Source organism: Triturus cristatus, chromosome 4_2 (assembly GCF_964204655.1).
Source record: "Triturus cristatus chromosome 4_2, aTriCri1.1, whole genome shotgun sequence".
NCBI lineage: Eukaryota > Metazoa > Chordata > Amphibia > Caudata > Salamandridae > Triturus > Triturus cristatus.
Window position 1 is genome coordinate 4,418,283 of NC_140586.1, and position 26,626 is coordinate 4,444,908.

Below are 26,626 nucleotides of genomic sequence, written 5' to 3' on the forward strand. Positions count from 1 at the left end.
ACCTTAACCATTAGGCCAGAGAAAGAGTTAAGACCTTAACCAGTAGGCCAGAGTAAGAGTTAAGACCTTAACCAGTAGGCCAGAGTAAGAGTTAGGACCTTAACCTGTAGGCCATAGTACGAGTCTAAGACCTTAGCTATTAGGCCAGAGTAAGAGTTAAGACCTTAACCAGTAGGCCAGAGTAAGAGTTAAGACCTTAACATTAGGCCAGAGAAAGTGTTAAGACCTTAACCATTAGGCCAGAGAAAGAGTTAAGACCGTAACCAGTAGGCCAGAGTAAGAGTTAAGACCTTAACCAGTAGGCCAGGGTAAGAGTTAAGACCTTAAACATTAGGCCAGAGTAAGAGTTAAGACCTTAACCATTAGGCCAGAGTACGAGTCTAAGACCTTAGCTATTAGGCCAGAGTACGAGTCTAAGACCTTAGCTATTAGGCCAGAGAAAGAGTTAAGACCTTAACCATTAGGCCAGAGTACGAGTCTAAGACCTTAGCTATTAGGCCAGAGTAAGAGTTAAGACCTTAACCTGTAGGCCAGAGTAAGAGTTAAGACCTTAACCAGTAGGCCAGAGTACGAGTCTAAGACCTTAGCTATTAGGCCAGAGTAAGAGTTAAGACCTTAACCTGTAGGCCATAGTACGAGTCTAAGACCTTAGCTATTAGGCCAGAGTAAGAGTTAAGACCTTAACCAGTAGGCCAGAGTAAGAGTTAAGACCTTAACCTGTAGGCCATAGTACGAGTCTAAGACCTTAGCTATTAGGCCAGAGTAAGTGTTAAGACTTTAACCAGTTGGCCAGAGTAAGAGTTAAGACCTTAACCTGTAGGCCATAGTACGAATCTAAGACCTTAGCTATTAGGCCAGAGTAAGAGTTAAGACCTTAGCTATTAGGCCAGAGTAAGAGTTAAGACCTTAACCAGTAGGCCAGAGTAAGAGTTAAGACCTTAACCTGTAGGTCAGAGTATGAGTCTAAGACCTTAGCTATTAGGCCAGAGTAAGAGTTAAGACCTTAGCTATTAGGCCAGAGTAAGAGTTAAGACCTTAAGCAGTAGGCCAGAGTAAGAGTTAAGACCTTAACCTGTAGGCCATAGTACGAGTCTAAGACTAGCTATTAGGCCAGAGTAAGAGTTAAGACCTAAACCAGTTGGCCAGAGTAAGAGATAAGACCTTAACCTGTAGGCCATAGTACGAGTCTAAGACCTTAGCTATTAGGCCAGAGTAAGAGTTAAGACCTTAGCTATAAGGCCAGAGTAAGAGTTAAGACCTTAACCAGTAGGCCAGAGTAAGAGTTAAGACCTTAACCTGTAGGCCAGAGTATGAGTCTAAGACCTTAACTATTAGGCCAGAGTAAGAGTTAAGACCTTAGCTATTAGGCCAGAGTAAGAGTTAAGACCTTAACCAGTAGGCCAGAGTAGTAGTCTAAGACCTTAGCTATTAGGCCAGAGTAAGAGTTAAGACCTTAACCAGTAGGCCAGAGTACGAGTCTAAGACCTTAGCTATTAGGCCAGAGTAAGAGTTAAGACCTTAGCTATTAGGCCAGAGTAAGAGTTAAAACCTTAACCAGTAGGCCAGAGTACGAGTCTAAGACCTTAGCTATTAGGCCAGAGAAAGAGTTAAGACCTTAGCTATTACACCAGAGTAAGAGTTAAGACCTTAACCATTGGGCGAGAGTACGAGTCTAAGACCTTAGCTATTAGGCCAGAGTAAGAGTTAAGACCTTAGCTATTAGGCCAGAGTAAGAGTTAAAACCTTAACCAGTAGGCCAGAGTACGAGTCTAAGACCTTAGCTATTAGGCCAGAGTAAGAGTTAAGACCTTAGCTATTAGGCCAGAGTAAGAGTTAAGACCTTAACCAGTAGGCCAGAGTACGAGTCTAAGACCTTAGCTATTAGACCAGAGTAAGAGTTAAGACGTTAGCTATTAGGCCAGAGTAAGAGTTAAGACCTTAACCATTAGGCCAGAGAAAGAGTTAAGACCTTAACCAGTAGGCCAGAGTAAGAGTTAAGACCTTAACCAGTAGGCCAGAGTAAGAGTTAGGACCTTAACCTGTAGGCCATAGTACGAGTCTAAGACCTTAGCTATTAGGCCAGAGTAAGAGTTAAGACCTTAACCAGTAGGCCAGAGTAAGAGTTAAGACCTTAACATTAGGCCAGAGAAAGTGTTAAGACCTTAACCATTAGGCCAGAGAAAGAGTTAAGACCGTAACCAGTAGGCCAGAGTAAGAGTTAAGACCTTAACCAGTAGGCCAGGGTAAGAGTTAAGACCTTAAACATTAGGCCAGAGTAAGAGTTAAGACCTTAACCATTAGGCCAGAGTACGAGTCTAAGACCTTAGCTATTAGGCCAGAGTACGAGTCTAAGACCTTAGCTATTAGGCCAGAGTAAGAGTTAAGACCTTAACCATTAGGCCAGAGTACGAGTCTAAGACCTTAGCTATTAGGCCAGAGTAAGAGTTAAGACCTTAACCTGTAGGCCAGAGTAAGAGTTAAGACCTTAACCAGTAGGCCAGAGTACGAGTCTAAGACCTTAGCTATTAGGCCAGAGTAAGAGTTAAGACCTTAACCTGTAGGCCATAGTACGAGTCTAAGACCTTAGCTATTAGGCCAGAGTAAGAGTTAAGACCTTAACCAGTAGGCCAGAGTAAGAGTTAAGACCTTAACCTGTAGGCCATAGTACGAGTCTAAGACCTTAGCTATTAGGCCAGAGTAAGAGTTAAGACTTTAACCAGTTGGCCAGAGTAAGAGTTAAGACCTTAACCTGTAGGCCATAGTACGAATCTAAGACCTTAGCTATTAGGCCAGAGTAAGAGTTAAGACCTTAACCAGTAGGCCAGAGTAAGAGTTAAGACCTTAACCTGTAGGTCAGAGTATGAGTCTAAGACCTTAGCTATTAGGCCAGAGTAAGAGTTAAGACCTTAGCTATTAGGCCAGAGTAAGAGTTAAGACCTTAAGCAGTAGGCCAGAGTATGAGTCTAACACCATAGCTATTAGGCCAGAGTAAGAGTTAAGACCTTAACCAGTAGGCCAGAGTAAGAGTTAAGACCTTAACCTGTAGGCCATAGTACGAGTCTAAGACTAGCTATTAGGCCAGAGTAAGAGTTAAGACCTAAACCAGTTGGCCAGAGTAAGAGATAAGACCTTAACCTGTAGGCCATAGTACGAGTCTAAGACCTTAGCTATTAGGCCAGAGTAAGAGTTAAGACCTTAGCTATTAGGCCAGAGTAAGAGTTAAGACCTTAACCAGTAGGCCAGAGTAGTAGTCTAAGACCTTAGCTATTAGGCCAGAGTAAGAGTTAAGACCTTAACCAGTAGGCCAGAGTAAGAGTTAACACCTTAACGAGTAGGCCAGAGTAAGAGTCTAAGACCTTAGCTATTATGCCAGAGAAAGAGTTAAGATGTTAACCTGTAGGCCATAGTGCGAGTCAAAGACCTTAGCTATTAGGCCAGAGTTAGAGTTAAGACCTTAACCAGTAGGCCAGAGTAAGAGTTAAGACCTTAACCAGTAGGCCAGAGTAAGAGTTAAGACCTTAACCTGTAGGCCAGAGTAAGATTTAAGACCTTAACCATTAGGCCATAGTACGAGTCTAAGACCTTAGCTATTAGGCCAGAGTAAGAGTCAAGAACTTAACCTATAGGCCATAGCACGAGTCTAAGACCTTAGCTATTAGGCCAGGGTAAGACTTAAGACCTTAACCTGTAGGCCATAGTACGAGTCTAAGACCTTAGCTATTAGGCCAGGGTAAGAGTTAAGACCTTAGCTATTAGGCCAGAGTAAGAGTTAAGACCTTAACCATTAGGCCAGAGAAAGAGTTAAGACCTTAACAAGTAGGCCAGAGTAAGAGTTAAGACCTTAACCAGTAGGCCAGAGTAAGAATTAAGACCTTAACCAGTAGGCCAGAGTAAGAGTTAGGACCTTAACCTGTAGGCCATAGTACGAGTCTAAGACCTTAGCTATTAGGCCAGAGTAAGAGTTAAGACCTTAACCAGGCGGCCAGAGTAAGAGTTAAGACCTTAACATTAGGCCAGAGAAAGAGTTAAGACCTTAACCATTAGGCCAGAGAAAGAGTTAAGACCTTAACCATTAGGCCAGGGTAAGAGTTAAGACCTTAACCAGTAGGCCAGGGTAAGAGTTAAGACCTTAAATATTAGGCCAGAGTAAGAGTTAAGACCTTAACCATTAGGCCAGAGTCCGAGTTTAAGACCTTAGCTATTAGGCCAGAGTACGAGTCTAAGACCTTAGCTATTAGGCCAGAGTAAGAGTTAAGACCTTAACCAGTAGGCCAGAGTAAGAGTTAAGACCTTAGCTATTAGGCCAGAGTAAGAGTTAAGACCTTAACCATTAGGCCAGAGTACGAGTCTAAGACCTTAGCTATTAGGCCAGAGTAAGAGTTAAGACCTTAACCAGTAGGCCAGAGTAAGAGTTAAGACCTTAGCTATTAGGCCAGCGTAAGAGTTAAGACCTTAACCAGTAGGCCAGAGTACGAGTCTAAGACCTTAGCTATTAGGCCAGAGTAAGAGTTAAGACCTTAACCTGTAGGCTATAGTACGACTCTAAGACCTTAGCTATTCGGCCAGAGTAAGAGTTAAGACCTTAACCAGTAGGCCAGAGTAAGAGTTAAGACCTTAACCTGTAGGCCATAGTACGAGTCTAAGACTAGCTATTAGGCCAGAGTAAGAGTTAAGACCTAAACCAGTTGGCCAGAGTAAGAGATAAGACCTTAACCTGTAGGCCATAGTACGAGTCTAAGACCTTAGCTATTAGGCCAGAGTAAGAGTTAAGACCTTAGCCATTAGGCCAGAGTAAGAGTTAAGACCTTAACCAGTAGGCCAGAGTAAGAGTTAAGACCTTAACCTGTAGGCCAGAGTATGAGTCTAAGACCTTAACTATTAGGCCAGAGTAAGAGTTAAGACCTTAGCTATTAGGCCAGAGTAAGAGTTAAGACCTTAACCAGTAGGCCAGATAGTAGTCTAAGACCTTAGCTATTAGGCCAGAGTAAGAGTTAAGACCTTAACCAGTAGGCCAGAGTAAGAGTTAACACCTTAACGAGTAGGCCAGAGTAAGAGTCTAAGACCTTAGCTATTATGCCAGAGAAAGAGTTAAGACGTTAACCTGTAGGCCATAGTGCGAGTCAAAGACCTTAGCTATTAGGCCAGAGTAAGAGTTAAGACCTTAACCAGTAGGCCAGAGTAAGAGTTAAGACCTTAACCAGTAGGCCAGAGTAAGAGTTAAGACCTTAACCTGTAGGCCAGAGTAAGATTTAAGACCTTAACCATTAGGCCATAATACGAGTCTAAGACCTTAGCTATTAGGCCAGAGTAAGAGTCAAGAACTTAACCTATAGGCCATAGTACGAGTCTAAGACCTTAGCTATTAGGCCAGGGTAAGACTTAAGACCTTAACCTGTAGGCCATAGTACGAGTCTAAGACCTTAGCTATTAGGCCAGAGTAAGAGTTAAGACCTTAACCTGTAGGCCAGAGTAAGAGTAAAGACCTTAACCATTAGGCCAGAATACGAGTCTAAGTCCTTAGCAATTAAGCCAGAGTAGAAGTTAAGACCTTAATCAGTAGGTCAGAGTGAGAGTTAAGACGTTAGCTATTAGGCCAGAGTAAGAGTTAAGACCTTAACCAGTAGGCCATAGTATGAGTCTAAGACCTCAGCTATTAGGCCAGAGTAAGAGTTAAGACCTTAACCAGTAGGCCAGAGTAAGAGTTAAGACCTTAACCAGTAGGCCAGAGTACGAGTCTAAGACCTTAGCTATTAGGCCAGAGTAAGAGTTAAGACCTTAACCTGTAGGCCAGAGTAAAAGTTAAGACCTTAGCTATTAGGCCAGAGTAAGAGTTAAGACCTTAACCAGTAGGCCAGAGTGAGAGTTAAGACCTTAACTATTAGGCCAGAGTAAGAGTTAAGACCTTAGCTATTAGGCCAGAGTAAGAGTTAAGACCTTAACCATTAGGCCAGAGTACGAGTCTAAGACCTTAGCTATAAGGCAAGAGTAAGAGTTAAGACCTTAACCTGTAGGCCAAAGTACGAGTCTAAGACCTTAGCTATTAGGTCAGAGTACGGGTCTAAGACCTTAGCTATTAGGCCAGAGTAAGAGTTAAGACCTTAACCAGCAGGCCAGAGTAGGAGTTAAGACCTTAACCAGTAGGCCAGAGTAAGTGTTAAGACCTTAACCAGTAGGCCAGAGTAAGAGATAAGACCTTAGCTATCAGGCCAGAGTAAGAGTTAAGACCTTAACCAGTAGGCCAGAGTACTAGTTAAGACCTTAACCATTAGGCCAGAGTACGAGTCTAAGACCTTAGCTATTAGGCCAGAGTAAGAGTTAAGACCTTAACCTGTAGGCCGTAGTAAGAGTTAAGACCTTAACCAGTAGGCCAGAGTAAGAGTTAAGACCTTAATAATTAGGCCAGAGAAAGAGTTAAGACCTTAACCAGTAGGCCAGAGTAAGAGTTAATACCTTAACCAGTAGGCCAGGGTAAGAGTTAAGACCTTAAACATTAGGCCAGAGTAAGAGTTAAGACCTTAACCATTAGGCCAGTGTACGAGTCTAAGACCTTATCTACTAGGCCAGAGTACGAGTCTAAGACCTTAGCTATTAGGCCAGAGTAAGAGATAAGACCTTAAACATTAGGCCAGAGTACGAGTCTAAGACCTTAGCTATTAGGCCAGAGAAAGAGTTAAGACCTTAACCAGTAGGCCATAGTAAGAGTTAAGACCTTAACCAGTAGGCCAGAGTACGAGTCTAAGACCTTAGCTATTAGGCCAGAGTAAGAGTTAAGACCTTAACAAGTAGTCCAGAGTAACAGTTAAGACCTTAGCTATTAGGCCAGAGTAAGAGTTAAGACCTTAACCAGTAGGCCAGAGTGAGAGTTAAGACCTTAACTATTAGGCCAGAGTAAGAGTTAAGACGTTAGCTATTAGGCCAGAGTAAGAGTTAAGACCTTAACCATTAGGCCAGAGTACGAGTCTAAGACCTTAGCTATAAGGCAAGAGTAAGAGTTAAGACCTTAACCTGTAGGCCAAAGTTCGAGTCTAAGACCTTAGCTATTAGGTCAGAGTACGGGTCTAAGACCTTAGCTATTAGGCCAGAGTAAGAGTTAAGACCTTAACCTGTAGGCCAGAGTAAGATTTAAGACCTTAACCATTAGGCCATAGTACGAGTCTAAGACCTTAGCTATTAGGCCAGAGTAAGAGTCAAGAACTTAACCTATAGGCCATAGTACGAGTCTAAGACCTTAGCTATTAGGCCAGGGTAAGACTTAAGACCTTAACCTGTAGGCCATAGTACGAGTCTAAGACCTTAGCTATTAGGCCAGAGTAAGAGTTAAGACCTTAACCTGTAGGCCAGAGTAAGAGTAAAGACCTTAACCATTAGGCCAGAATACGAGTCTAAGTCCTTAGCAATTAAGCCAGAGTAGAAGTTAAGACCTTAATCAGTAGGTCAGAGTGAGAGTTAAGACGTTAGCTATTAGGCCAGAGTAAGAGTTAAGACCTTAACCAGTAGGCCATAGTATGAGTCTAAGACCTCAGCTATTAGGCCAGAGTAAGAGTTAAGACCTTAACCAGTAGGCCAGAGTAAGAGTTAAGACCTTAACCAGTAGGCCAGAGTACGAGTCTAAGACCTTAGCTATTAGGCCAGAGTAAGAGTTAAGACCTTAACCTGTAGGCCAGAGTAAAAGTTAAGACCTTAGCTATTAGGCCAGAGTAAGAGTTAAGACCTTAACCAGTAGGCCAGAGTGAGAGTTAAGACCTTAACTATTAGGCCAGAGTAAGAGTTAAGACCTTAGCTATTAGGCCAGAGTAAGAGTTAAGACCTTAACCATTAGGCCAGAGTACGAGTCTAAGACCTTAGCTATAAGGCAAGAGTAAGAGTTAAGACCTTAACCTGTAGGCCAAAGTACGAGTCTAAGACCTTAGCTATTAGGTCAGAGTACGGGTCTAAGACCTTAGCTATTAGGCCAGAGTAAGAGTTAAGACCTTAACCAGCAGGCCAGAGTAGGAGTTAAGACCTTAACCAGTAGGCCAGAGTAAGTGTTAAGACCTTAACCAGTAGGCCAGAGTAAGAGATAAGACCTTAGCTATCAGGCCAGAGTAAGAGTTAAGACCTTAACCAGTAGGCCAGAGTACTAGTTAAGACCTTAACCATTAGGCCAGAGTACGAGTCTAAGACCTTAGCTATTAGGCCAGAGTAAGAGTTAAGACCTTAACCTGTAGGCCGTAGTAAGAGTTAAGACCTTAACCAGTAGGCCAGAGTAAGAGTTAAGACCTTAATATTTAGGCCAGAGAAAGAGTTAAGACCTTAACCAGTAGGCCAGAGTAAGAGTTAATACCTTAACCAGTAGGCCAGGGTAAGAGTTAAGACCTTAAACATTAGGCCAGAGTAAGAGTTAAGACCTTAACCATTAGGCCAGTGTACGAGTCTAAGACCTTATCTACTAGGCCAGAGTACGAGTCTAAGACCTTAGCTATTAGGCCAGAGTAAGAGATAAGACCTTAAACATTAGGCCAGAGTACGAGTCTAAGACCTTAGCTATTAGGCCAGAGAAAGAGTTAAGACCTTAACCAGTAGGCCATAGTAAGAGTTAAGACCTTAACCAGTAGGCCAGAGTACGAGTCTAAGACCTTAGCTATTAGGCCAGAGTAAGAGTTAAGACCTTAACAAGTAGTCCAGAGTAACAGTTAAGACCTTAGCTATTAGGCCAGAGTAAGAGTTAAGACCTTAACCAGTAGGCCAGAGTGAGAGTTAAGACCTTAACTATTAGGCCAGAGTAAGAGTTAAGACCTTAGCTATTAGGCCAGAGTAAGAGTTAAGACCTTAACCATTAGGCCAGAGTACGAGTCTAAGACCTTAGCTATAAGGCAAGAGTAAGAGTTAAGACCTTAACCTGTAGGCCAAAGTTCGAGTCTAAGACCTTAGCTATTAGGTCAGAGTACGGGTCTAAGACCTTAGCTATTAGGCCAGAGTAAGAGTTAAGACCTTAACCAGCAGGCCAGAGTAGGAGTTAAGACCTTAACCAGTAGGCCAGAGTAAGTGTTAAGACCTTAACCAGTAGGCCAGAGTAAGAGTTAAGACCTTAGCTATCAGGCCAGAGTAAGAGTTAAGACCTTAACCAGTAGGCCAGAGTACTAGTTAAGACCTTAACCATTAGGCCAGAGTACGAGTCTAAGACCTTAGCTATTAGGCCAGAGTAAGAGTTAAGACCTTAACCTGTAGGCCGTAGTAAGAGTTAAGACCTTAACCAGTAGGCCAGAGTAAGAGTTAAGACCTTAATAATTAGGCCAGAGAAAGAGTTAAGACCTTAACCAGTAGGCCAGAGTAAGAGTTAATACCTTAACCAGTAGGCCAGGGTAAGAGTTAAGACCTTAAACATTAGGCCAGAGTAAGAGTTAAGACCTTAACCATTAGGCCAGTGTACGAGTCTAAGACCTTATCTACTAGGCCAGAGTACGAGTCTAAGACCTTAGCTATTAGGCCAGAGTAAGAGTTAAGACCTTAAACATTAGGCCAGAGTACGAGTCTAAGACCTTAGCTATTAGGCCAGAGTAAGAGTTAAGACCTTAACCAGTAGGCCAGAGTAAGAGTTAAGACCTTAGCTATTAGGCCAGAGTAAGAGTTAAGACCTTAAACAGTAGGCCAGAGTACGAGTCTAAGACCTTAGCTATTAGGCCAGAGTAAGAGTTAATACCTTAACCTGTAGGCCATAGTACGAGTCTAAGACCTTAGCTATTAGGCCAGAGTAAGAGTTAAGACCTTAACCAGTAGGCCAGAGTAAGAGTTAAGACCTTAACCTGTAGGCCATAGTACGAGTCTAAGACCTTAGCTATTAGGCCAGAGTAAGAGTTAAGACCTTAACCAGTTGGCCAGAGTAAGAGTTAAGACCTTAACCTGTAGGCCATAGTACAAGTCTAAGACCTTAGCTATTAGGCTAGAGTAAGAGTTAAGACCTTAGCTATTAGGCCAGATTAAGAGTTAAGACCTTAACCAGTAGGCCAGAGTAATAGTTAAGACCTTAACCTGTAGGCCAGAGTACGATTCTAAGACCTTAGCTATTAGGCCAGAGTAAGAGTTAAGACCTTAGCTATTAGGCCAGAGTGAGAGTGAAGACCTTAGCTGTTAGGCCAGAGTAAGAGTTAAGACCTTAACCATTATGCCAGAGTACGAGTCTAAGACCTTAGCTATTAGGCCAGAGTAAGAGTTAAGACCTTAACCAGTAGGCCAGAGTAAGAGTTAAGACCTTAACCAGTAGGCCAGAGTATGAGTCTAAGACCTTAGCTATTAGGCCAGAGTAAGAGTTAAGACCTTAGCTATTAGGCCAGAGTAAGAGTTAAGACCTTAACCAGTAGGCCAGAGTGCGAGTCTAAGACCTTAGCTATTAGGCCAGAGTAAGAGGTAAGACCTTAGCTATTAGGCCAGAGTAAGAGTTAAGACCTTAACCATTAGGCCAGAGTACAAGTCTAAGACCTTAGCTATTAGGCCAAAGTGAGAGTTAAGACCTTAACCAGTATGCCAGAGTAAGAGTTAAGACCTTAACCAGTATGCCAGAGTAAGAGTTAAGACCTTAACCATTAGGCCAGAGAAAGAGTTAAGACCTTAACCAGTAGGCCATAGTAAGAGTTAAGACCTTAACCAGTAGGCCAGAGTACGAGTCTAAGACCTTAGCTATTAGGCCAGAGTAAGAGTTAAGACCTTAACTATTAGGCCAGAGTAAGAGTTAAGACCTTAGCTATTAGGCCAGAGTAAGAGTTAAGACCTTAACCAGTAGGCCAGAGTACGAGTCTAAGACCTTAGCTATTAGGCCAGAGTAAGAGGTAAGACCTTAGCTATTAGGCCAGAGTAAGAGTTAAGACCTTAACCATTAGGCCAGAGTACGAGTCTAAGACCTTAGCTATTAGGCCAAAGTAAGAGTTAAGACCTTAACCAGTATGCCAGAGTAAGAGTTAAGACCTTAACCAGTATGCCAGAGTAAGAGTTAAGACCTTAACCATTAGGCCAGAGAAAGAGTTAAGACCTTAACCAGTAGGCCATAGTAAGAGTTAAGACCTTAACCAGTAGGCCAGAGTACGAGTCTAAGACCTTAGCTATTAGGCCAGAGTAAGAGTTAAGACCTTAACAAGTAGTCCAGAGTAACAGTTAAGACCTTAGCTATTAGGCCAGAGTAAGAGTTAAGACCTTAACCAGTAGGCCAGAGTGAGAGTTAAGACCTTAACTATTAGGCCAGAGTAAGAGTTAAGACCTTAGCTATTAGGCCAGAGTAAGAGTTAAGACCTTAACCATTAGGCCAGAGTACGAGTCTAAGACCTTAGCTATAAGGCAAGAGTAAGAGTTAAGACCTTAACCTGTAGGCCAAAGTACGAGTCTAAGACCTTAGCTATTAGGTCAGAGTACGGGTCTAAGACCTTAGCTATTAGGCCAGAGTAAGAGTTAAGACCTTAACCAGCAGGCCAGAGTAGGAGTTAAGACCTTAACCAGTAGGCCAGAGTAAGTGTTAAGACCTTAACCAGTAGGCCAGAGTAAGAGTTAAGACCTTAGCTATCAGGCCAGAGTAAGAGTTAAGACCTTAACCAGTAGGCCAGAGTACTAGTTAAGACCTTAACCATTAGGCCAGAGTACGAGTCTAAGACCTTAGCTATTAGGCCAGAGTAAGAGTTAAGACCTTAACCTGTAGGCCGTAGTAAGAGTTAAGACCTTAACCAGTAGGCTAGAGTACGAGTCTAAGACCTTAGCTATTAGGCCAGAGTAAGAGTTAAGACCTTAACAAGTAGGCCAGAGTAAGAGTTAAGACCTTAACCAGTAGGCCAGAGTAAGAGTTAAGGCCTTAGCTATTAGGCCAGGGTTAAAAGTTAAGACCTTAGCTATTAGGCCGGAGTAAGAGTTAAGACCTTAACCATTAGGCCAGAGTACGAGTCTAAGACCTTAGCTATTAGGCCAGAGTAAGAGTTAAGACCTTAACCAGTAGGCCAGAGTAAGAGTTAAGACCTTAGCTATTAGGCCAGAGTAAGAGTTAAGACCTTAACCAGTTGGCCAGAGTAAGAGTTAAGACCTTAACCTGTAGGCCATAGTACGAGTCTAAGACCTTAGCTATTAGGCTAGAGTAAGAGTTAAGACCTTAGATATAAGGCCAGAGTAAGAGTTAAGACCTTAACCAGTAGGCCAGAGTAAGAGTTAAGACCTTAACCTGTAGGCCAGAGTACGAGTCTAAGACCTTAACTATTAGGCCAGAGTAAGAGTTAAGACCTTAGCTATTAGGCCAGAGTAAGAGTTAAGACCTTAACCATTAGGCCAGAGTACGAGTCTAAGACCTTAGCTATTAGGCCAGAGTAAGAGTTAAGACCTTAAGCAGTAAGCCAGAGTAAGAGTTAAGACCTTAACTTGTAGGCCATAGTACGAGTCTAAGACCTTAGCTATTTGGCCAGAGTAAGAGTTAAGAACTTAGCTATTAGGCCATAGTGCAAGTCTAAGACCTTAGCTATTAGGCCAGAGTAAGAGTTAAGACCTTAACCAGTAGGCCAGAGTAAGAGTTACGACCTTAACCAGTAGGCCAGATTAAGAGTTAAGACCTTAACCATTAGGCCAGAGTAAGAGTTAAGACCTTAACCATTAGGCCCGAGTACGAGTCTAAGACCTTAGCTATTAGGCCAGAGTAAGAGTTAAGACCTTAAGCAGTAAGCCAGAGTAAGAGTTAAGACCTTAGCTATTAGGCCAGAGTAAGAGTTAAGAGCTTAATCAGTAGGCCAAAGTCAGAGTTAAGACCTTAGCTATTAGACCAGAGTAAGAGTTAAGACCTTAACCAGTAGGCCAGAGTCAGAGTTAAGACCTTATCCAGTAGGCCAGAGTACGAGTCTAAGACCTTAGCTATTAGGCCAGAGTAAGAGTTAAGACCTTAGCTATTAGGAAAGAGTACGAGTTAAGACCTTAACCAGTAGGCCAGAGTATGAGTCTAAGACCTTAGCTATTAGGCCAGAGTAAGAGTTAAGACCTTAGCTATTAGGCCAGAGTAAGAGTTAAGACCTTAACCAGTAGGCCAGAGTACGAGTCTAAGACCTTAGCTATTAGGCCAGAGTAAGAGTTAAGACCTTAGCTATTAGGCCAGAGTAAGAATTAAGACCTTAACCATTAGGCCAGAGTACGAGTCTAAGACCTTAGCTATTAGGCCAGAGTAGGAGTTAAGACCTTAACTATTAGGCCAGAGTAAGAGTTAAGACCTTAACCAGTAGGCCAGAGTGCGAGTCTTAGATCTTAGCTATTAGGCCAAAGTAAGAGTTAAGACCTTAACCATTAGGCCAGAGAAAGAGTTAAGACCTTAACCAGTAGGCCAGAGTAAGAGTTAAGACCTTAACCATTAGGCCAGAGTACGAGTCTAAGACGTTAGCTATTAGGCCAGAGGAAGAGTTAAGACCTTAACCAGTAGGCCAGAGTAAGAGTTAAGACCTTAACCAGTAGGCCAGAGTATGAGTCTAAGACCTTAGCTATTAGGCCAGAGTAAGAGTTAAGACCTTAACCAGTAGGCCAGAGTAAGAGTTAAGACCGTAACCTGTAGGCCATAGTACGAGTCTAAGACCTTAGGTATTAGGCCAGAGTAAGAGTTAAGACCTTAGCTATTAGGCCAGAGTAAGAGTTTAGACCTTAACCAGTAGGCCAGAGTAAGAGTTAAGACCTTAACCTGTAGGCCAGAGTACGAGTCTAAGACCTTATTTATTAGGCCAGAGTAAGAGTTAAGACCTTAGCTATTAGGCCAGAGTAAGAGTTAAGACCTTAACCATTAGGCCAGAGTACGAGTCTAAGACCTTAGCTATTAGGCCAGAGTAAGAGTGAAGACCTTCACCAGTAGGCCAGAGTAAGAGTTAAGACCTTAGCTATTAGGCCCGAGTAAGAGTTAAGACCTTAACCATTAGGCCAGAGTACGAGTCTAAGACCTTAGCTATTAGGCCAGAGTACGAGTCTAAGACCTTAGCTATTAGGCCAGAGTAAGAGTTAAGACCTTAACCAGTAGGCCAGAGTAAGAGTTAAGACCTTAACCTCTAGGCCAGAGTACGAGTCTAAGACCTTAACTATTAGGCCAGAGTAAGAGTTAAGACCTTAGCTATTAGGCCAGAGTAAGAGTTAAGACCTTAACCATTAGGCCAGAGTACGAGTCTAAGACCTTAGCTATTAGGCCAGAGTAAGAGTTAAGACCTTAGCTATTAGGCCAGAGTAAGAGATAAGACCTTAACCAGTAGGCCAGAGTACGAGTCTAAGACGTTAGCTATTAGGCCAGAGTAAGAGTTAAGACCTTAGCTATTAGGAAACAGTAAGAGTTAAGACCTTAACCAGTAGGCCAGAGTATGAGTCTAAGACCTTAGCTTTTAGGCCAGAGTAAGAGTTAAGACCTTAGCTATTAGGCCAGAGTAAGAGTTAAGACCTTAACCAGTAGGCCAGAGTACGAGTCTCAGTCCTTAGCTATTAGGCCAGAGTAAGAATTAAGACCTTAGCTATTAGGCCAGAGTAGGAGTTAAGACCTTAACCATTAGGCCAGAGTACGAGTCTAAGACCTTAGCTATTAGGCCAGAGTAAGAGTTAAGACCTTAACCAGTAGGCCAGAGTAAGAGTTAAGACCTTAATAATTAGGCCAGAGAAAGAGTTAAGACCTTAACCAGTAGGCCAGAGTAAGAGTTAATACATTAACCAGTAGGCCAGGGTAAGAGTTAAGACCTTAAACATTAGGCCAGAGTAAGAGTTAAGACCTTAACCATTAGGCCAGTGTACGAGTCTAAGACCTTATCTACTAGGCCACAGTACGAGTCTAAGACCTTAGCTATTAGGCCAGAGTAAGAGTTAAGACCTTAAACAGTAGGCCAGAGTACGAGTCTAAGACCTTAGCTATTAGGCCAGAGTAAGAGTTAAGACCTTAACCAGTAGGCCAGAGTAAGAGTTAAGACCTTAGCTATTAGGCCAGAGTAAGAGTTAAGACCTTAAACAGTAGGCCAGAGTACGAGTCTAAGACCTTAGCTATTAGGCCAGAGTAAGAGTTAATACCTTAACCTGTAGGCCATAGTACGAGTCTAAGACCTTAGCTATTAGGCCAGAGTAAGAGTTAAGACCTTAACCAGTAGGCCAGAGTAAGAGTTAAGACCTTAACCTGTAGGCCATAGTACGAGTCTAAGACCTTAGCTATTAGGCCAGAGTAAGAGTTAAGACCTTAACCAGTTGGCCAGAGTTAGAGTTAAGACCTTAACCTGTAGGCCATAGTACAAGTCTAAGACCTTAGCTATTAGGCTAGAGTAAGAGTTAAGACCTTAGCTATTAGGCCAGAGTAAGAGTTAAGACCTTAACCAGTAGGCCAGAGTAATAGTTAAGACCTTAACCTGTAGGCCAGAGTACGATTCTAAGACCTTAGCTATTAGGCCAGAGTAAGAGTTAAGACCTTAGCTATTAGGCCAGAGTGAGAGTGAAGACCTTAGCTGTTAGGCCAGAGTAAGAGTTAAGACCTTAACCATTATGCCAGAGTACGAGTCTAAGACCTTAGCTATTAGGCCAGAGTAAGAGTTAAGACCTTAACCAGTAGGCCAGAGTAAGAGTTAAGACCTTAACCAGTAGGCCAGAGTACGAGTCTAAGACCTTAGCTATTAGGCCAGAGTAAGAGTTAAGACCTTAGCTATTAGGCCAGAGTAAGAGTTAAGACCTTAACCATTAGGCCAGAGTACGAGTCCAAGACCTTAGCTATTAGGCCAGAGTAAGAGTTAAGACCTTAGCTATTAGGCCAGAGTAAGAGTTAAGACCTTAACCAGTAGGCCAGAGTGCGAGTCTAAGACCTTAGCTATTAGGCCAGAGTAAGAGGTAAGACCTTAGCTATTAGGCCAGAGTAAGAGTTAAGACCTTAACCATTAGGCCAGAGTACGAGTCTAAGACCTTAGCTATTAGGCCAAAGTAAGAGTTAAGACCTTAACCAGTATGCCAGAGTAAGAGTTAAGACCTTAACCAGTATGCCAGAGTAAGAGTTAAGACCTTAACCATTAGGCCAGAGAAAGAGTTAAGACCTTAACCAGTAGGCCATAGTAAGAGTTAAGACCTTAACCAGTAGGCCAGAGTACGAGTCTAAGACCTTAGCTATTAGGCCAGAGTAAGAGTTAAGACCTTAACTATTAGGCCAGAGTAAGAGTTAAGACCTTAGCTATTAGGCCAGAGTAAGAGTTAAGACCTTAACCAGTAGGCCAGAGTACGAGTCTAAGACCTTAGCTATTAGGCCAGAGTAAGAGGTAAGACCTTAGCTATTAGGCCAGAGTAAGAGTTAAGACCTTAACCATTAGGCCAGAGTACGAGTCTAAGACCTTAGCTATTAGGCCAAAGTAAGAGTTAAGACCTTAACCAGTATGCCAGAGTAAGAGTTAAGACCTTAACCAGTATGCCAGAGTAAGAGTTAAGACCTTAACCATTAGGCCAGAGAAAGAGTTAAGACCTTAACCAGTAGGCCATGGTAAGAGTTAAGACCTTAACCAGTAGGCCAGAGTACGAGTCTAAGACCTTAGCTATTAGGCCAGAGTAAGAGTTAAGACCTTAACACGTAGTCCAGAGTAACAGTTAAGACCTTAGCTATTAGGCCAGAGTAAGAGTTAAGACCTTAACCAGTAGGCCAGAGTGAGAGTTAAGACCTTAACTATTAGGCCAGAGTAAGAGTTAAGACCTTAGCTATTAGGCCAGAGTAAGAGTTAAGACCTTAACCATTAGGCCAGAGTACGAGTCTAAGACCTTAGCTATAAGGCAAGAGTAAGAGTTAAGACCTTAACCTGTAGGCCAAAGTACGAGTCTAAGACCTTAGCTATTAGGTCAGAGTACGGGTCTAAGACCTTAGCTATTAGGCCAGAGTAAGAGTTAAGACCTTAACCAGCAGGCCAGAGTAGGAGTTAAGACCTTAACCAGTAGGCCAGAGTAAGTGTTAAGACCTTAACCAGTAGGCCAGAGTAAGAGTTAAGACCTTAGCTATCAGGCCAGAGTAAGAGTTAAGACCTTAACCGGTAGGCCAGAGTACTAGTTAAGACCTTAACCATTAGGCCAGAGTACGAGTCTAAGACCTTAGCTATTAGGCCAGAGTAAGAGTTAAGACCTTAACCTGTAGGCCGTAGTAAGAGTTAAGACCTTAACCAGTAGGCTAGAGTACGAGTCTAAGACCTTAGCTATTAGGCCAGAGTAAGAGTTAAGACCTTAACAAGTAGGCCAGAGTAAGAGTTAAGACCTTAACCAGTAGGCCAGAGTAAGAGTTAAGGCCTTAGCTATTAGGCCAGGGTTAAAAGTTAAGACCTTAGCTATTAGGCCAGAGTAAGAGTTAAGACCTTAACCATTAGGCCAGAGTACGAGTCTAAGACCTTAGCTATTAGGCCAGAGTAAGAGTTAAGACCTTAACCAGTAGGCCAGAGTAAGAGTTAAGACCTTAGCTATTAGGCCAGAGTAAGAGTTAAGACCTTAACCAGTTGGCCAGAGTAAGAGTTAAGACCTTAAGCTGTAGGCCATAGTACGAGTCTAAGACCTTAGCTATTAGGCTAGAGTAAGAGTTAAGACCTTAGATATAAGGCCAGAGTAAGAGTTAAGACCTTAACCAGTAGGCCAGAGTAAGAGTTAAGACCTTAACCTGTAGGCCAGAGTACGAGTCTAAGACCTTAGCTATTAGGCCAGAGTAAGAGTTAAGACCTTAGCTATTAGGCCAGAGTAAGAGTTTGGACCTTAGCTGTTAGGCCAGAGTAAGAGTTAAGACCTTAACCATTAGGCCAGAGTACGAGTCTAAGACCTTAGCTATTAGGCCAGAGTACGAGTCTAAGACCTTAGCTATTAGGCCAGAGTAAGAATTAAGACCTTAACCAGTAGGCCAGAGTAAGAGTTAAGACCTTAACCAGTAGGCCAGAGTACGAGTCTAAGACCTTAGCTATTAGGCCAGAGAAAGAGTTAAGACTTTAGCTATTACGCCAGAGTAAGAGTTAAGACCTTAACCAGTAGGCCAGAGTACGAGTCTAAGACCTTAGCTATTAGGCCAGAGTAAGAGTTAAGACCTTAGCTATTAGGCCAGAGTAAGAGTTAAAACCTTAACCAGTAGGCCAGAGTACGAGTCTAAGACCTTAGCTATTAGGCCAGAGAAAGAGTTAAGACCTTAGCTATTACACCAGAGTAAGAGTTAAGACCTTAACCATTAGGCCAGAGTATGAGTCTAAGACCTTAGCTATTAGGCCAGAGTAAGAGTTAAGACCTTAGCTATTAGGCCAGAGTAAGAGTTAAAACCTTAACCAGTAGGCCAGAGTACGAGTCTAAGACCTTAGCTATTAGGCCAGAGTAAGAGTTAAGACCTTAGCTATTAGGCCAGAGTAAGAGTTAAGACCTTAACCAGTAGGCCAGAGTACGAGTCTAAGACCTTAGCTATTAGGCCAGAGTAAGAGTTAAGACGTTAGCTATTAGGCCAGAGTAAGAGTTAAGACCTTAACCATTAGGCCAGAGAAAGAGTTAAGACCTTAACCAGTAGGCCAGAGTAAGAGTTAAGACCTTAACCAGTAGGCCAGAGTAAGAGTTAAGACCTTAACCAGTAGGCCAGAGTAAGAGTTAGGACCTTAACCTGTAGGCCATAGTACGAGTCTAAGACCTTAGCTATTAGGCCAGAGTAACAGTTAAGACCTTAACCAGTAGGCCAGAGTAAGAGTTAAGACCTTAACATTAGGCCAGAGAAAGTGTTAAGACCTTAACCATTAGGCCAGAGAAAGGGTTTAGACCTTAACCAGTAGGCCAGAGTAAGAGTTAAGACCTTAACCAGTATGCCAGAGTAAGAGTTAAGACCTTAAACATTAGGCCAGAGTGAGAGTTAAGACCTTAACCATTAGGCCAGAGTACGAGTCTAAGACCCTAGCTATTAGGCCAGAGCACGAGTCTAAGACCTTAGCTATTACGCCAGAGTAAGCGTTAAGACCGTAACCATTAGGCCAGAGTACGAGTCTAAGACCTTAGCTATTAGGCCAGAGTAAGAGTTAAGACCTTAACCAGTAGGCCAGAGTAAGAGTTAAGACCTTAACCTGTAGGCCAGAGAAAGATTTAAGACCTTAACCATTAGGCCATAGTACGAGTCTAAGACCTTAGCTATTAGGCAAGAGTAAGAGTCAAGAACTTAACCTATAGGCCATAGACGAGTCTAAGACCTTAGCTATTAGGCCAGAGTAAGAGTTAAGACCTTAACCTGTAGGCCAGAGTAAGAGTCAAGACCTTAACCATTAGGCCAGAATACGAGTCTAAGACCTTAGCTATTAAGCCAGAGTAGAAGTTAAGACCTTAATCAGTAGGCCAGAGTAAGAGTTAAGACCTTAACCAGTAGGCCATAGTATGAGTCTAAGACCTCAGCTATTAGGCCAGAGTAAGAGTTAAGACCTTAACCAGTAGGCGAGAGTAAGAGTTAAGACCTTAACCAGTAGGCCAGAGTACGAGTCTAAGACCTTAGCTATTAGGCCAGAGTAAGAGTTAAGATCTTAACCTGTAGGCCAGAGTAAGAGTTATGACCTTAACCTGTAGGCCATAGTACGAGTCTAAGACCTTAGCTATTAGGCCAGAGTAAGAGTTAAGACCTTTAACCTGTAGGACATAGTACGAGTCTTAGACCTTAGCTATTAGGCCAGAGTAAGAGTTAAGACCTTAGCTATAAGGCCAGAGTAAGAGTTAGGACCTTAACCAGTAGGCCAGAGTAAGAGTTAAGACCTTAACCAGTAGGCCAGAGTAAGAGTTAAGACCTTAGCTATCAGGCCAGAGTAAGAGTTAAGACCTTAACCAGTAGGCCAGAGTACTAGTTAAGACCTTAACCATTAGGCCAGAGTACGAGTCTAAGACCTTAGCTATTAGGCCAGAGTAAGAGTTAAGACCTTAACCTGTAGGCTGTAGTAAGAGTTAAGACCTTAACCAGTAGGCCAGAGTAAGAGTTAAGACCTTAATAATTAGGCCAGAGAAAGAGTTAAGACCTTAACCAGTAGGCCAGAGTAAGAGTTAATACCTTAACCAGTAGGCCAGGGTAAGAGTTAAGACCTTAAACATTAGGCCAGAGTAAGAGTTAAGACCTTAACCATTAGGCCAGTGTACGAGTCTAAGACCTTATCTACTAGGCCAGAGTACGAGTCTAAGACCTTAGCTATTAGGCCAGAGTAAGAGTTAAGACCTTAAACATTAGGCCAGAGTACGAGTCTAAGACCTTAGCTATTAGGCCAGAGTAAGAGTTAAGACCTTAACCAGTAGGCCAGAGTAAGAGTTAAGACCTTAGCTATTAGGCCAGAGTAAGAGTTAAGACCTTAAACAGTAGGCCAGAGTACGAGTCTAAGACCTTAGCTATTAGGCCAGAGTAAGAGTTAATACCTTAACCTGTAGGCCATAGTACGAGTCTAAGACCTTAGCTATTAGCCCAGAGTAAGAGTTAAGACCTTAACCAGTAGGCCAGAGTAAGAGTTAAGACCTTAACCTGTAGGCCATAGTACGAGTCTAAGACCTTAGCTATTAGGCCAGAGTAAGAGTTAAGACCTTAGCTATTAGGCCAGAGTAAGAGTTAAGACCTTAACCAGTAGGCCAGAGTAATAGTTAAGACCTTTACCTGTAGGCCAGAGTACGATTCTAAGACCTTAGCTATTAGGCCAGAGTAAGAGTTAAGACCTTAGCTATTAGGCCAGAGTGAGAGTGAAGACCTTAGCTGTTAGGCCAGAGTAAGAGTTAAGACCTTAACCATTATGCCAGAGTACGAGTCTAAGACCTTAGCTATTAGGCCAGAGTAAGAGTTAAGACCTTAACCAGTAGGCCAGAGTAAGAGTTAAGACCTTAAAAAGTAGGCCAGAGTACGAGTCTAAGACCTTAGCTATTAGGCCAGAGTAAGAGTTAAGACCTTAGCTATTAGGCCAGAGTAAGAGTTAAGACCTTAACCATTAGGCCAGAGTACGAGTCCAAGACCTTAGCTATTAGGCCAGAGTAAGAGTTAAGACCTTAGCTATTAGGCCAGAGTAAGAGTTAAGACCTTAACCAGTAGGCCAGAGTGCGAGTCTAAGACCTTAGCTATTAGGCCAGAGTAAGAGGTAAGACCTTAGCTATTAGGCCAGAGTAAGAGTTAAGACCTTAATAATTAGGCCAGAGAAAGAGTTAAGACCTTAACCAGTAGGCCAGAGTAAGAGTTAATACCTTAACCAGTAGGCCAGGGTAAGAGTTAAGACCTTAAACATTAGGCCAGAGTAAGAGTTAAGACCTTAACCATTAGGCCAGTGTACGAGTCTAAGACCTTATCTACTAGGCCAGAGTACGAGTCTAAGACCTTAGCTATTAGGCCAGAGTAAGAGTTAAGACCTTAAACATTAGGCCAGAGTACGAGTCTAAGACCTTAGCTATTAGGCCAGAGTAAGAGTTAAGACCTTAACCAGTAGGCCAGAGTAAGAGTTAAGACCTTAGCTATTAGGCCAGAGTAAGAGTTAAGACCTTAAACAGTAGGCCAGAGTACGAGTCTAAGACCTTAGCTATTAGGCCAGAGTAAGAGTTAATACCTTAACCTGTAGGCCATAGTACGAGTCTAAGACCTTAGCTATTAGGCCAGAGTAAGAGTTAAGACCTTAACCAGTAGGCCAGAGTAAGAGTTAAGACCTTAACCTGTAGGCCATAGTACGAGTCTAAGACCTTAGCTATTAGGCCAGAGTAAGAGTCAAGAACTTAACCTATAGGCCATAGTACGAGTCTAAGACCTTAGCTATTAGGCCAGGGTAAGACTTAAGACCTTAACCTGTAGGCCATAGTACGAGTCTAAGACCTTAGCTATTAGGCCAGAGTAAGAGTTAAGACCTTAACCTGTAGGCCAGAGTAAGAGTAAAGACCTTAACCATTAGGCCAGAATACGAGTCTAAGTCCTTAGCAATTAAGCCAGAGTAGAAGTTAAGACCTTAATCAGTAGGTCAGAGTGAGAGTTAAGACGTTAGCTATTAGGCCAGAGTAAGAGTTAAGACCTTAACCAGTAGGCCATAGTATGAGTCTAAGACCTCAGCTATTAGGCCAGAGTAAGAGTTAAGACCTTAACCAGTAGGCCAGAGTAAGAGTTAAGACCTTAACCAGTAGGCCAGAGTACGAGTCTAAGACCTTAGCTATTAGGCCAGAGTAAGAGTTAAGACCTTAACCTGTAGGCCAGAGTAAAAGTTAAGACCTTAGCTATTAGGCCAGAGTAAGAGTTAAGACCTTAACCAGTAGGCCAGAGTGAGAGTTAAGACCTTAACTATTAGGCCAGAGTAAGAGTTAAGACCTTAGCTATTAGGCCAGAGTAAGAGTTAAGACCTTAACCATTAGGCCAGAGTACGAGTCTAAGACCTTAGCTATAAGGCAAGAGTAAGAGTTAAGACCTTAACCTGTAGGCCAAAGTACGAGTCTAAAACCTTAGCTATTAGGTCAGAGTACGGGTCTAAGACCTTAGCTATTAGGCCAGAGTAAGAGTTAAGACCTTAACCAGCAGGCCAGAGTAGGAGTTAAGACCTTAACCAGTAGGCCAGAGTAAGTGTTAAGACCTTAACCAGTAGGCCAGAGTAAGAGTTAAGACCTTAGCTATCAGGCCAGAGTAAGAGTTAAGACCTTAACCAGTAGGCCAGAGTACTAGTTAAGACCTTAACCATTAGGCCAGAGTACGAGTCTAAGACCTTAGCTATTAGGCCAGAGTAAGAGTTAAGACCTTAACCTGTAGGCCGTAGTAAGAGTTAAGACCTTAACCAGTAGGCCAGAGTAAGAGTTAAGACCTTAATAATTAGGCCAGAGAAAGAGTTAAGACCTTAACCAGTAGGCCAGAGTAAGAGTTAATACCTTAACCAGTAGGCCAGGGTAAGAGTTAAGACCTTAAACATTAGGCCAGAGTAAGAGTTAAGACCTTAACCATTAGGCCAGTGTACGAGTCTAAGACCTTATCTACTAGGCCAGAGTACGAGTCTAAGACCTTAGCTATTAGGCCAGAGTAAGAGATAAGACCTTAAACATTAGGCCAGAGTACGAGTCTAAGACCTTAGCTATTAGGCCAGAGAAAGAGTTAAGACCTTAACCAGTAGGCCATAGTAAGAGTTAAGACCTTAACCAGTAGGCCAGAGTACGAGTCTAAGACCTTAGCTATTAGGCCAGAGTAAGAGTTAAGACCTTAACAAGTAGTCCAGAGTAACAGTTAAGACCTTAGCTATTAGGCCAGAGTAAGAGTTAAGACCTTAACCAGTAGGCCAGAGTGAGAGTTAAGACCTTAACTATTAGGCCAGAGTAAGAGTTAAGACCTTAGCTATTAGGCCAGAGTAAGAGTTAAGACCTTAACCATTAGGCCAGAGTACGAGTCTAAGACCTTAGCTATAAGGCAAGAGTAAGAGTTAAGACCTTAACCTGTAGGCCAAAGTTCGAGTCTAAGACCTTAGCTATTAGGTCAGAGTACGGGTCTAAGACCTTAGCTATTAGGCCAGAGTAAGAGTTAAGACCTTAACCAGCAGGCCAGAGTAGGAGTTAAGACCTTAACCAGTAGGCCAGAGTAAGTGTTAAGACCTTAACCAGTAGGCCAGAGTAAGAGTTAAGACCTTAGCTATCAGGCCAGAGTAAGAGTTAAGACCTTAACCAGTAGGCCAGAGTACTAGTTAAGACCTTAACCATTAGGCCAGAGTACGAGTCTAAGACCTTAGCTATTAGGCCAGAGTAAGAGTTAAGACCTTAACCTGTAGGCCGTAGTAAGAGTTAAGACCTTAACCAGTAGGCCAGAGTAAGAGTTAAGACCTTAATAATTAGGCCAGAGAAAGAGTTAAGACCTTAACCAGTAGGCCAGAGTAAGAGTTAATACCTTAACCAGTAGGCCAGGGTAAGAGTTAAGACCTTAAACATTAGGCCAGAGTAAGAGTTAAGACCTTAACCATTAGGCCAGTGTACGAGTCTAAGACCTTATCTACTAGGCCAGAGTACGAGTCTAAGACCTTAGCTATTAGGCCAGAGTAAGAGTTAAGACCTTAAACATTAGGCCAGAGTACGAGTCTAAGACCTTAGCTATTAGGCCAGAATAAGAGTTAAGACCTTAACCAGTAGGCCAGAGTAAGAGTTAAGACCTTAGCTATTAGGCCAGAGTAAGAGTTAAGACCTTAAACAGTAGGCCAGAGTACGAGTCTAAGACCTTAGCTATTAGGCCAGAGTAAGAGTTAATACCTTAACCTGTAGGCCATAGTACGAGTCTAAGACCTTAGCTATTAGGCCAGAGTAAGAGTTAAGACCTTAACCAGTAGGCCAGAGTAAGAGTTAAGACCTTAACCTGTAGGCCATAGTACGGGTCTAAGACCTTAGCTATTAGGCCAGAGTAAGAGTTAAGACCTTAACCAGTTGGCCAGAGTAAGAGTTAAGACCTTAACCTGTAGGCCATAGTACAAGTCTAAGACCTTAGCTATTAGGCTAGAGTAAGAGTTAAGACCTTAGCTATTAGGCCAGAGTAAGAGTTAAGACCTTAACCAGTAGGCCAGAGTAATAGTTAAGACCTTAACCTGTAGGCCAGAGTACGATTCTAAGACCTTAGCTATTAGGCCAGAGTAAGAGTTAAGACCTTAGCTATTAGGCCAGAGTGAGAGTGAAGACCTTAGCTGTTAGGCCAGAGTAAGAGTTAAGACCTTAACCATTATGCCAGAGTACGAGTCTAAGACCTTAGCTATTAGGCCAGAGTAAGAGTTAAGACCTTAACCAGTAGGCCAGAGTAAGAGTTAAGACCTTAACCAGTAGGCCAGAGTATGAGTCTAAGACCTTAGCTATTAGGCCAGAGTAAGAGTTAAGACCTTAGCTATTAGGCCAGAGTAAGAGTTAAGACCTTAACCAGTAGGCCAGAGTGCGAGTCTAAGACCTTAGCTATTAGGCCAGAGTAAGAGGTAAGACCTTAGCTATTAGGCCAGAGTAAGAGTTAAGACCTTAACCATTAGGCCAGAGTACAAGTCTAAGACCTTAGCTATTAGGCCAAAGTAAGAGTTAAGACCTTAACCAGTATGCCAGAGTAAGAGTTAAGACCTTAACCAGTATGCCAGAGTAAGAGTTAAGACCTTAACCATTAGGCCAGAGAAAGAGTTAAGACCTTAACCAGTAGGCCATAGTAAGAGTTAAGACCTTAACCAGTAGGCCAGAGTACGAGTCTAAGACCTTAGCTATTAGGCCAGAGTAAGAGTTAAGACCTTAACTATTAGGCCAGAGTAAGAGTTAAGACCTTAGCTATTAGGCCAGAGTAAGAGTTAAGACCTTAACCAGTAGGCCAGAGTACGAGTCTAAGACCTTAGCTATTAGGCCAGAGTAAGAGGTAAGACCTTAGCTATTAGGCCAGAGTAAGAGTTAAGACCTTAACCATTAGGCCAGAGTACGAGTCTAAGACCTTAGCTATTAGGCCAAAGTAAGAGTTAAGACCTTAACCAGTATGCCAGAGTAAGAGTTAAGACCTTAACCAGTATGCCAGAGTAAGAGTTAAGACCTTAACCATTAGGCCAGAGAAAGAGTTAAGACCTTAACCAGTAGGCCATAGTAAGAGTTAAGACCTTAACCAGTAGGCCAGAGTACGAGTCTAAGACCTTAGCTATTAGGCCAGAGTAAGAGTTAAGACCTTAACAAGTAGTCCAGAGTAACAGTTAAGACCTTAGCTATTAGGCCAGAGTAAGAGTTAAGACCTTAACCAGTAGGCCAGAGTGAGAGTTAAGACCTTAACTATTAGGCCAGAGTAAGAGTTAAGACCTTAGCTATTAGGCCAGAGTAAGAGTTAAGACCTTAACCATTAGGCCAGAGTACGAGTCTAAGACCTTAGCTATAAGGCAAGAGTAAGAGTTAAGACCTTAACCTGTAGGCCAAAGTACGAGTCTAAGACCTTAGCTATTAGGTCAGAGTACGGGTCTAAGACCTTAGCTATTAGGCCAGAGTAAGAGTTAAGACCTTAACCAGCAGGCCAGAGTAGGAGTTAAGACCTTAACCAGTAGGCCAGAGTAAGTGTTAAGACCTTAACCAGTAGGCCAGAGTAAGAGTTAAGACCTTAGCTATCAGGCCAGAGTAAGAGTTAAGACCTTAACCAGTAGGCCAGAGTACTAGTTAAGACCTTAACCATTAGGCCAGAGTACGAGTCTAAGACCTTAGCTATTAGGCCAGAGTAAGAGTTAAGACCTTAACCTGTAGGCCGTAGTAAGAGTTAAGACCTTAACCAGTAGGCTAGAGTACGAGTCTAAGACCTTAGCTATTAGGCCAGAGTAAGAGTTAAGACCTTAACAAGTAGGCCAGAGTAAGAGTTAAGACCTTAACCAGTAGGCCAGAGTAAGAGTTAAGGCCTTAGCTATTAGGCCAGGGTTAAAAGTTAAGACCTTAGCTATTAGGCCGGAGTAAGAGTTAAGACCTTAACCATTAGGCCAGAGTACGAGTCTAAGACCTTAGCTATTAGGCCAGAGTAAGAGTTAAGACCTTAACCAGTAGGCCAGAGTAAGAGTTAAGACCTTAGCTATTAGGCCAGAGTAAGAGTTAAGACCTTAACCAGTTGGCCAGAGTAAGAGTTAAGACCTTAACCTGTAGGCCATAGTACGAGTCTAAGACCTTAGCTATTAGGCTAGAGTAAGAGTTAAGACCTTAGATATAAGGCCAGAGTAAGAGTTAAGACCTTAACCAGTAGGCCAGAGTAAGAGTTAAGACC